General features: G+C 41.4%; 1 protein-coding gene and 2 pseudogenes across 3 annotated transcripts in view; 1 reads left to right on the top strand and 2 right to left on the bottom strand.

Moving 5' to 3' along the window:
• Nucleotides 1-12,081, bottom strand: part of ZSWIM5 (zinc finger SWIM-type containing 5) — a gene marked incomplete at both ends in the record, with an annotated part of 101,009 nt that overhangs the window by 43,211 nt on the left and 45,717 nt on the right. The gene's annotated exons all lie outside the window — the stretch shown is intronic.
• On the top strand, nt 511-1,619 carry LOC308424543 (thioredoxin domain-containing protein 5-like; annotated as a pseudogene). The gene has a single exon. The product of its transcript is annotated as a thioredoxin domain-containing protein 5-like (transcript).
• LOC308424903 (stathmin-like) lies at nt 5,829-6,323 on the bottom strand (annotated as a pseudogene). The gene has a single exon. The product of its transcript is annotated as a stathmin-like (transcript).

Here is a 12,081-nt window from a genome sequence, read left to right as displayed (position 1 = left end):
TAGCCTTGTATTTTTAATCTTGTGGTTATGTTTAAAAAAAAAAAAAAAAAAAAAAAAAAACTCTCTCTCTCTCTCTCTCTCATGTGTTGGGGGGCATGTGCATATGTGTATGACATAGTATACAAGTGGAGGTCAAAAGACAACTTGGAGTAGTCAGTTTTCTCTTTGCACCATGTTTCAAGGATTGAACTCAGATGATCAAGCTTGGTGGTAGAAACCTTTCACCTGTTGAGCAATCAAGTTGACCCCTCATGTGTTTAAAAAAATCTAGACTGTGCAGATGAGAAGAATACATGACGTCTGGTTTCTGTACCTAGCTTATTTCCGCTTAACATCCAGTTCCATCCATTTAATGCTTTTATTTTTATTTTTCAAGATTTATTTATTTGGCGGGAGGTGGTGCTGCGGAGGGGACCCAAGGCCCTTGCGTGAGAGCTCACTAATCCCACCGTGATGCCCCCGTAGCCAGGACGCCGCTAGCTGAGCTGCCGGCTCATAGTGTGTAAGGGTGCCCAGGCCCAGGAGGTGGAGGACAGCAGAGTCGAACAGGACCCGCACGCCAAGCACCTGTTCACGCAGGGATCCAGAGTGCCGCGCACTTGGTCATGTTCTTCACACCCTGGTGTGGACACTGCCAGTGGTTGCAACCGACTTGGAATGACCTGGGAGACAAGTACAACAGCATGGAGGATGCCAAGGTCTACACGGCTAAAGTGGACTACACAGCTGACTCTGACCTGTGCTCCGCCCAGGGGGTGCGAGGATACCCAACCCTTAAGTGTTTTAAACCTGGACAAGAATCGGTGAAATATCAGGGTCCTAGAGGCTTTGAAACACTGGAAAACTGGATGCTGCAGACACTGAATAAGGAGCCAACTACACCAGAGCCGGGAGCAGAACCACACAGAGCCCCTGAGCTCAAGCAAAGGTTGTATGAGCTCTCGGCCAACAACTTTGAACTGCATGTTTCTCAAGGCGACCACTTTATCAAGTTCTACACTCCATGGTGTGGTCACTGAAGGCTCTGGCTCCAACCTGGGAGCAGCTGGCTCTGGGCCTTGAACATTGGCAAGGTTGACCGCATGCAGCACTATGCTGTCTGCTCAGAGCACCTGGTCAGAGGCTATCCAACTCTGCTCTGGATGAGTTGCTTTCGAGATGGCAAGAAACTGGGTAAGTACAAGGGAAAGAGGGACTTGGAGTCACTGAGAGATGTGCCATCTGAGATACAGGGTTCAGAGGTGGCTCCAGAGACTGTTGAGCCATCAGAGGCCCCCGTGCTGCTGAGCCCACAGGTGACAAGGGCATTGTGTAGCACTCACCAAAAAGAGCTTCTTAGAGAGCTTAGTCAAGTTCTATGCTCTGTGGTGTGGCCACTGCAAGAATCTGGCTCCTACCTGGGAGGAGCTCTCTAAAAAGGAATTATCCGGCTTGGCAGGCATCACCATCACAGAAGTGGACTGCACTGCTGAGTGCAATGTTTGCACCAAGTACAGTACGAGGCTATCCCACATCGCTACTTTTCTGAGGAGGTAAAAAAGTGGGTGATCACAACTGTAGGTAGAGACCTCAACTCTTTACATAGCTTTGTTCTGCGCCAGGCAAAGGATGATCTATAGGAACCCCTGGTGAAGTCATTGGTCCTGGCCTTATGTCCCCAGTGCGTAGGAGTGACCTCACATAAACATGTGTGTTTTCACTGTGGTTAGTCAGAAAGCTGAATGTATTGTGTTGCTTCCTGTGTGCTCTTTGAGCCACCACAGACTACAGACCTTAAGTTTCTTTAATCACAGTTCATGGTCCCTGGGCAAACCAAGTATTTTCAGTAGCGATCCATCCTGAAACCTCTTGACGGAATTAAATTGGCTCCCTTTGCAACTAAAATACAGTTAAGGAAAACCAAATTGCTGAACTCTGTTGGCTCCTGGGGGATGTGAGGAAATGCATCACACAGAAGCAGTTTTTTAAATTGCCTGAGTTCTGGTAAGGAGGCCCGTGGCACTGTTGACTTAGTAACATGTAGGTCCATAGTGTGCAGATTTCAAAACAAAAGTCCACACAGTCCTGAATTTCAAAACAAAAGTCCACACAGTCCTGAAGCTCCCGTCACAGTCACTGTTGGGTTCCTGGGTGTTATTACTCCTGTAGTTGAGAGCGGTAAGCCATACAAATGGTACTTCTGCAGCAAGTGAGGGTGCGGGACGATCCACAAGGTGGGCTCTCACCTGATAGGCCTTCCCAGGTCCAGGGACCAGGGAGACTCTGCAGCTCCACTCAGGCCTTCCTAGAAACAGCTCTAATTCTCTTCCTAAGTAGTCCTTTTAGCGGCTTGCTTTACAATCTCTACTTCAAGGAGGCCGACCATCTTTCTAATAATGTATGAGCAGTGGGATTCATTTGACCTCAAGACCAAAGACTACAGTCAGCAGGGCTGCCCTCGCCTAGGAAGCCCAAGGTTGGATGTCACACAGCTCCTTCCGGTTCCTGCCATCCTGGATATTAGACACTGCTGTTCTTAAACCTCCAAAGATGCAGCCCACCCCATGCCTGTCTGTCTTGTTCTCCAAACCTCTATGTTTCTGCCAAGACCCTTCACCCACCTCCCATAAGCTGGGTGAAGTCAACACCTGGCACAAAATGTGTGGCAAGGAGACTCAAAACAAGACCATGTCTGCTTCCTAAGGAGCAGAGGCGCCCACCAGCCTCTGTTATGAACGTTTATTATTAATCATGTGTAAGTCATAGCTGTCCTTGAAAACCACTCTATTGGCCCAGCTCACAGTGACTTCAGCTTTGCATCATGAGTCTTATATTAAAAGAAAACTCAAGTAGTACAATTGGTTTATACTTTCTAAATAAACTTTTTTTAAAGAAAAAAATTACTTATTTAATGCATATGAGTATACCCGTAGCTGTCTTTAGACACACCAGAAGAAGGCATCAGATCCCATTACAGATGGTTGTGAGCCACCCTGTGGTTGCTGGGAATTGAACTCAGGACCTCTGGAAGAGCAGTCAGTGCTCTTAACCACTGAGTCATTTCTCCAGCCTGATAAGTTTATTTATTTTTAATTAAAACAAGAAAAGGGGCTAGACATGAAACAGAGAGAACCAAGCTCAAGAATGTTTAAAACACACACAGAGAGAGAGAGAAATACATTTTTTAAGATTTATTTATTTATTTATTTATTTATTATATATAAGTACACTGTACCTGTCTTCAGACATACCAGAAGAGGGCATCAGATCTCATTACAGGTGGTTGTGAGCCACCATGTGGTTACTGGGATTTTAATTCAGGACCTTGGGAAGAGCAATCAGTGCTCTTAACCACTGAGTTATCTCTCTAGCCCCAAAATAAATTCTTAAATAATATCAATGCATGAGGCCATATCCAGAGAAACAGTGTTACAAAATACTGATAAGCAAGCTCTGGCGCCAGCCAAAGAGCTCAGAAAATAAAATTGCTTGTCACAAGTGGTGGTTAGGTTGTTAACTTCATAGAACTTAGAATCACCTAAGAGATGCCTCTGGACATGCTCTAGGGAATTACTTTGATTATATTAGTTGAGGTGGGAAGATTTGCCCACTGTGGATGGCACCATTCCCTAGGTAGAGTATCCTGGACTGTGTAAAAACATAAAAGAGAAACTGTGCACTAGTATCATGCATTCATTTTTCCATTGTGACAGCAGATGTGACCAACTGCTTCAAGCTCCTGATGACTTGAATTCCCTACTCAGAAAGTGTATGATCTAGAACTGTGAGCTAAAATAAACACTTTCTCCCTTCAGCTTCTTTTGTTTTATCATACCACCCGGAAAGAAAACAATGATACTTGACAATCTAAGTTCAATTCCTGGATCTCACAGTGGAAGGTAAACCAACTCTGAAAAGCTGTCTTCTGCCGTCCATGAGTGCTGTAGCATACACACATCATACACACACATCATATGCACACATATAAGAATAAAGGAAGTAAAGAGAACAGGCTCTGCCATCAAACCTGGGTTCAAATGTTGGCTGTCACTTAGTGTTCCTTGACCTTTCAGTGCCTTGGGTTCTTCATATGCAAGTGATATTTAATTATTGTGAAAATTAGATAAGCAAATATAAATAAAACATATTAGTACTTAGGCTATAGTAAGTTCTGTTTGTTTTATTTTATAAACATTTATTTGTTTATTATGTATTAGGCACATGAGTGTAGGCTGTGCACAATACAGCACATATGCAGAGGTCAGAAGACAATTTGTAGAAGTTAGCTAGTTCTCCTTCCACTGTTTGAGTTTAGGGGGTTGAACTCATAACAACCCCTTTACCCATCGAGCCAGCCTGCTGGCTAATACACAGAAGCTATCCATGACAATTGTTAAGATTCATTTAGCAGCCACTCATGACTTCTGCCTCTATAGAGATGGGAACAAGTATACTTTCTCCTATTCTTCTTATGGAGCATATATTTTTTAAAAGCCTAGCACAACACATATAAAACAAACATAAAGAGACTCTGAAATGTAGAAACCAGTGGTCAAGCTAACAAGATCTAGACCCAAGAAAAGACAGGCTTATAAGATATTTGAGCTTGCTTTTTTTTCCTTCTTGACCTCAGATTTGGAGATAAAGAAAGTGGCAATCCAGAAACATTAACTGAAACAGAAAAAAAAACAAACAAACAAACAAAAACTTTGCTCTTTGTAGTCAAAAAATGAAGGAAAGAACAGATTAGTACAAAATACTTAAGACAATATACTGTACTCCAGATGAACAGCACAGAGGCCACTGTAACTCTATCCCACCAGTGCCAGCAAAAGCTAGGTTAGGCTTTGCCCACTGGAATGTGGGTCATTTGCAGCTTACTGGTGAGTCGGGACTTTCACAACACAATGGTAATCAGGCCTTTTGCCAGTCTAAGTCTAGTAGAGGCTATGAAGCAAACAGTAATGAGGTATTTCTGCTGTTCTAATTCAGCATGGGGACAGCTCAACAGAGAATTAAAACTTCTACATCCATGTGGCAATAGTCAGCTCCTCTTCCATTCCCGACACTGAAGTGTTGGAGGAGGTATTAAAACAGAAGTATATAAAACCTAGATTCTTGGCTCACTGGAGGAGCACTTGTCTAGTATGCTACATTTGATTCCCATACCACAGCCATGCCCCTTCACACACACAATAAAAAGTGATGGAAAATAAATATCCATGGGTGTTCTTTTGTTTGGTTGACTTTTTGGTTTTTCAAGACCAAAAGCTACTACCACAGGGTCTGTGTAGCTGTGGCTGTCCTGAAACTCACTCTGTAAACCAGGCAGAGATCTGCCTTCCTCTGCCTCCAGAGTGAAATTAAAGGTGTGCTCCACCTCATCTGGTTTAATATCCAAGGGTTTTATAATGTTCCAAATGTTCAGTGGACATTTGTTCAACAGAAATTAATCATTTCAAGAACGAGGAAAATCTCAACCTGATTCAAAAGGTAATCAACAGATATTAACAGTGAAATGATAGATGTTAGAACCTGTTAAGTATTTTTTTTAAACAGCACTGTGCAGTTTATTAATCATTCAAGTACAGTAGCATCTGGTGAGATTGGGACAGAATTGGGATGGCAAAGTGAACAGATATTCAGCATCTACTGGGTTGGAAGCCACTACATACTCTTCACAAACTTCTTTCACAGTCAGTACAGTACTAGCCATTAACCCAGCACTCGAGTGGAAAAGATGCAACAAGAAAAATAGCTATGTTAGAAAGACCAACACTTAAAAAAAAAAAGAGCAAAACACTTTTAGTTTCTCCCCTTGAGTCTCTAAAACATCTCATGGTCTGAATCTACCTACACGGTCCTACATCAGCTTCTAGAATATTTGTCAGGAGGAGAAAAGTAAATGACACTGGCCAGTACAGTCTCTGGATACTTAGGAAGGGGTCGGGGAGAAAGTCAGCCTCGGTCTTGTCCGCAGGGTCTTTGGATTTTTTGTTCTTCCGCATCTCTTCAACGTGCTTGTCCTTCTCTTCCAAATGCTCCAGCTTGGCAGCCACTTGTGCCTCCCGGTTCTCTTTGTTACTCCGTGGCTTTCTGGAGCACTTCTTTTTCATGCTCCCGTTTCTCAGAAAGCTGCTTCAAGACTTCAGCTTCATGAGACTTGTATCTTTCTTCTGCAGCATCTAATTTCTTCTGAATTTCCTCCAGGGAAAGATCCTTCTTCTTTGGGGGTGGAAGAAGTAAATCGGGGAGTCTTTTGAGCAAGAGCTGAGAATCAGCTCAAAAGCCTGGCCTGAAGCACACTTCTCCAGCTCTTTCACCTGAGTATCAGAAGATGCCATGACAAACAGAAGACAGGAGACCGGCTCTATGCTCTAAACAATCGGGCAAGGAAAGCCCTACTTGGCCCGAGCCTGGCCACACTCACTGTTTGTGTGCATATGTATGTATAAAGGTGGGTTCAGGAACACTACTGCACATAAGTGCATGTCAGAGGACAACTTAAGGAAGTCAATTCTCTCCTTACCCTTTGCGAGTCCTGGGGGTGAAACTCAGGTTGTCAGGCTTGGCAGCAGGTGCCTTTACCATCTGAGCCATCTTTGTGACCTCTTGACAAAGCATTTAAAGAAGCTATCATAAAAATGCTTCAGCAAGCAATTACAAACATACTTGAAACACATTTTGAAAATAGAAACTATCAGCAAAGAAATATAAGATGTTTAACCAAGTTGAAATTAGAGAACTTAAAATACGATCCTGAAATAAAAAATTCAATGAATAGACTGAACATGAGACTAGCTGAAACAGAGGGAAAAGTCACTGAAGCAGAAGACAGAGCAATAGAAATTACCCAGTCAAAGAATAGAGAGAGGAAAAAAAAGTGAAAGCCAAACAAAAAGGAACACTGAATAGAGGCTCAGGATCTCAGAAAGTAATGAAAGCTCTAGTCTCATTACATCCCCACAAGGAAAATAAACAAGGCTAAAGTACCTGACATGATTGCTGAGGACTTGCAAAGTCAGATCTAAAAAAACGGTGACGAGTCAGAAGAATCACACATAAAGAAGCACACACCACACATATCAAATTCCTGAAACCTATGTCCAATTAATCAGATCTTCTTCTTCTTCTTCTTCTTCTTCTTCTTCTTCTTCTTCTTCTTCTTCTTCTTCTTCTTCTTCTTCTTCTTCTTCTTCTTCTTCTTCTTTTCTCTCTCTCTCTCTCTCTCTCTCTCTCTCTCTCTCTCTCTCTCTCTCTCTCTCTGTGTGTGTGTGTGTGTGTGCGTGTGTGTGATGTCAGAGGATGGCTTCAGAAGTCATTTCTCTCACAGATATGTTAGAACCTTATAAAGTTTCCCCTAAGACTAGAAGCAAACAAATTCACAGAATTTGTTTTTCAAAGAAATATCCAACCAAGATACAAAAGGGACAAATAGGAAAACAGCCAGGAAAGATCAGACCAAAGACAACAGCTGAACTCAGCAGGTAAACATTAAATCCTGTAGTCTCATGTCAGACATCTGGACATGTGGTGGTGGGTTGTAAGCTGTAAACCCTGCCCTTATATTCTTGACTGCTTATGACTTACATGATCTCTCTTCACTTTATGAGGTGGCTCTTCTGCTTGTTCCTTCTTCAGCAGAAAGCCCATGTTCCTGGCAACTCTACATAGGGCTTCATTGCTTCTTAGGCTTCATTCCCTTATCTATGGACACTGTTCAAGCAGAGGTAGCCTGCAGAGAATCTGACCCAACCACTCTAGACTCTCAGGCCTTTCCTTTGAAATCTAAGCAGAAAGGCTCTGTGACCCCCCCCCCACAACTCATACATTTTACACACCTGCAAACTGCGTCACATGTATGATAGCAAGGTCCATTATCAAACTGGATGTTGCTGGACCACAGCAGTCTGAGCAGTCAAACTTCTAAAAATACTTTCTAAGGAATCCCTAGTGAGCAGAATTCTCTGGAAGTTCCCTTTTCAAAGCAGTCTCTTTCAAGGGAATGCACATCTTTACATCTTTGATCTTGATAGGGTAGAATCAATTCCCAAGAGACCCTCAAGGTTTTTTCTTATTACTCTGAGATGGAGTACTTGGCTTGTCCTTAAGACACATGCTTCAATAATCCCACTACCCCTGGTCTCAACTTCAAACTACAAGTTTTTCAAATATACTTGGTTGATAGTCTCACTAAAATCTTACTAAGAGAGCCAGCAACAGCCATGTCACACAGGATGAATGACATGATACCTAAAATTTTCTTCTACCACATGAATTAGTGTGTTACTTTTAATTTTAGCTTCTCACAGAGTCTCCAGCATATAGATAAATTCTTTGTCAGAATGCAATGCAATGGCTTTTCACCTAATTCTCCAGAACCTACTACCATCTGGAAAACTGAGCACCTAGACATTGTTATCTGTGCTCTATCAGGATTCTGGTCTTCCGAGCGCCCACCAAAATTTCTCGCTAAGCTGCACTTACAGAATTCTAGTCTTTTCCTAACCTGATTCTCCAAATTTTTCCAAATTCTTCCCATAAACCAGCTCTCAAGGTTTCTGAACAACGTGGTAAGGAATCAAGACATCAATGACTCCATCTCTCAGTGCCAGTTTTCTGTAAGTGTGGTATTGTTATAAAAATGTACCCAAGGAAAAAATATAAGGGAGTGTTGCAGGATATTTGAACCCAGAGATTATGTTACTTACTGAAAAAAAAATGTTTCTAGTTGTGGTATGGCTCACCTTTAGCACATAACTTTAATCCCATACAATGAAGGTAAAGTTAGTTTGTAGAAGGAAGCACCATGTTTGAAAGTGATGTCTAGGGCTGGAGAGACTGACTGTTCTTCCAGAGGTCCTGAGTTCAATTCCCAGCAACCACATGATGGCTCACAACCATCTGTAATGGAGATCCAATGCCTTCTTCTAGTGTGTCTGAAGACAGCGACGGTGTACTCACATACATGAAATAAATAAATAAATCTTTAAAAGAAAGAAAGTGATATCTAACTGAGAGGCAGACACAGTGATGAGTCAGAGAAAGATCTGACAGGATGGCATATGTCCAGTTCTTATGAGAACATAGAGAAAAGAGGAGAGCAGTGCCGAGTGAGAGAGGAGGCAGTTTTACCAGGAGTTTTACACAGACAGGTTGAAGGGAGAGCAAACTAGACACAGCTAAAGTCAGAACAAGCCAGTGAATGAGGAGCCAGAAGATAGAACAGATTGCTAGAGTAGTTTGAGGACAAGCAGAACAATTCTGGAGAGGCCGAGAGCTAGAAGCCAGATTGAATCAATCAGCTTGGAGAGGAACTGGAGCCAGAACAGTTGAGTTGAATCAACTAGAACTCAGAAAGAACAAGAAAGGGTGAGCTTATTTAGCAGTAAGTCTCAAAAGCTGAGAACATTCTAGGCCTAGATTACACTGTATGGAGGCTAGAAGCCTCCAGAACTAAGCTTAGGTTAGCAGACTGAGGCAGTAAAGTCTCCTAGACAACAATTAGGATAGGTGAATAAAAGTTACTTTTACAAGGGGGGCAGTTTTATTTTGGCTCCTAGTTTCAAACATAATGATCATTGGGCTCTGTCGTTTCTGGGTGGATGAACAGTGAGACAGAACGTAATCTGGAAAGAAATAGTTCAGAATATTGTTTATATTATAGTGACTAAAAGGGATAAGAGAGAGGGTGGTGGTGCTGAAATAAGTTACATCCTTCAAAGCCATCCCTGCCTGCCATGACTGACTTCTTGTATGGCCCATTTAATAAGAACTCATCAATAGATCAACCACTAAGGAAGTCAGTGCTTTCATGATCCATCACCTATATTAACATCACTACCAGCTGGGGACCAAGACTCCAACACATAAACGTTTTGGGAACTACTTCCTATTCAAAACATAAAAGCACATATATGGTTTGCAAAAGGCCCTAGGTTCCACTCATGCACTGCAGGAAACAAAGTTATATATTCTTCAGTTTATACAACATCTGAAATTACAAAATTATAGGACTAGAAAATAGATTAGTGGTTCCTAGGAGTTAGGTATAAGTAGCAATACAACAGGAGGGCCAGAGGCACAGTTTTGTGCCGGATTCTCCTCAGAGACTTCTCCTCAGGTGAAGACATGACTTTGTAGCAGAAAAGAACCTTAGGATGATCCAATATGAAAATGAAAAAAATTGTTAAAAAGAGATTTTGTTGCTATTTGCACATGTGTATGCGTGTGTATGTGTGTTTGTAAGTGTGTCAAACACCTTTTTACTGAGCTACATCTTAATGCTCAAGAAGAAAGTTTTAACATAGTTTTAAGCTTGGAGCTGAAGAGGTGAATAGGAAGAAGCATTTAGAAAAAGGATAACACAGATCTAATGTGGGTATGGATTTTTCATGATAAAGTTCATTCAAGTGTCTTAACAATAGCCAAATATAAGATTTTACTGGTTCTTAGGTTACATCTCAAAGGATTGATCGTTAAAGGGCTTAGATTCTAGGGTAGTTTTGGATATGTCTTGGATAGGGTTGTTAGCTGAACAGGTAAACTGTGAGTCACAAGGGTTACACATAAGACATCCCTTTTACTGTAAATGGGCTCTTGTGGGATTACTAGCAATTGCATATTGACAGCTGGGGAAGACAAAGCCACACTCAAAGGTCATGTACGTCTTAGCGTTAAGCATGACCCATTGTCATGTGAACATTCTTATTTGAAACATTTATATAAAAAGAATCCTACCTCTATGTAGGCAACCTTTAGAACAAATGCTAATTGTGCTAGAATTCTATACTCTCAGCCGCTGAGAGGCTTCAACTAGATTCCTGGATAAGGGTCTCCTTCCCTTTCCGTGTTTCCTTTCTTTTCTCTGTCTTTGTCTTGTTGAATATGAACTGGCAGAGAAAAAGACACGAGAAAAAAAGTGAGTGTAACATAAGAGATATTTTCTTCTGGTAATAGAAATAGCCAGGTGGTGGTGGTGCACACCTTTGATCCCAGCCCTCAAGAGTTAGTTCAAGGGCAGCCTGGTCTAAAGATGAGTTCCAAGATGGCCAGGGCTACACAGAGAAACCCTGTCTTAAACAAGCAAAAAATTCAGGGAGCTAGAGATATGGCTCAATGGTTAAGAGTACTTGAGTGCTTTCAAAGGTTCTAAATTTAACTCCCAGTAACCACGTGGTGGGTCACACCTATCTATAATGGGATCTGATTCCATATTCTGATGTGCATGAAGACAGAATACTCATGTACATAAGATAAATAAATAAATCTTAAAAAGAAATCAGTTGTATTATAAATGTATCAATAACAATGTCCTGACTGACATTCTACTATAATTTTAAAATGTGTTTACCACTGGGGGGAAATGAAGAAAATGAAATCTCATAATATAAACTCTTCTAAAGTTTTTGACTGTTGTTGTTGCTAATGCATATGTATGTATGTGGGTGCACATATGTATGCAAGCCAAAGGACAATCTTAGGTCTCATTCTCAGGAATGCTATCCACCTTATCTGATTCAATCTCTTTCACTGGCCTGGAATTCAACACTCAGGGGAGACTGTTTGGTCAGACAGCCTCAGAGATCAGCCTGTCTCATCTGTTTTCCAACTGAGGGATTACACACTTGGCATTTTTACATGGGTTGTGGGGATTGAACTCGGGTCTTCATGCAGAATAACCAACTGAGTCATCACCCCAGCCCCTACCTTATATCTAAAATTGCAAGTGAATTTATAATCATCTCAAAATAAAAATTTAGTGAAAAGTACATGATTACAAAGATGATTATATAATATTCCTAACCTTAGTCATCTCATGAGCTCACAGTCTACTGGGGGAAAACAATTTAAATGAAAACCCTAATTCATTAATAACAATAGATCTTAATTATGAACTCATGTTTTTTGTTTTATAGATGAACAAACTCACATGTAGTACAGATTCCAGCTAGTAAGTGATATGAAAGATACATGGAACATATAAAGAACACAGAGGTTGGGAGTGGTCAGCTGAATTCAAGGAGTCTGGGAATGGCACAATTTCAGAGAACTTAATTTGATATATACTGAGGAGTTACTCCCACATTCAAAGCAGAAGGA

This window comes from Micromys minutus (assembly GCF_963924665.1).
Source record: "Micromys minutus genome assembly, chromosome: 9".
NCBI lineage: Eukaryota > Metazoa > Chordata > Mammalia > Rodentia > Muridae > Micromys > Micromys minutus.
This window is presented reverse-complemented; position numbering and strand designations above follow the sequence as displayed.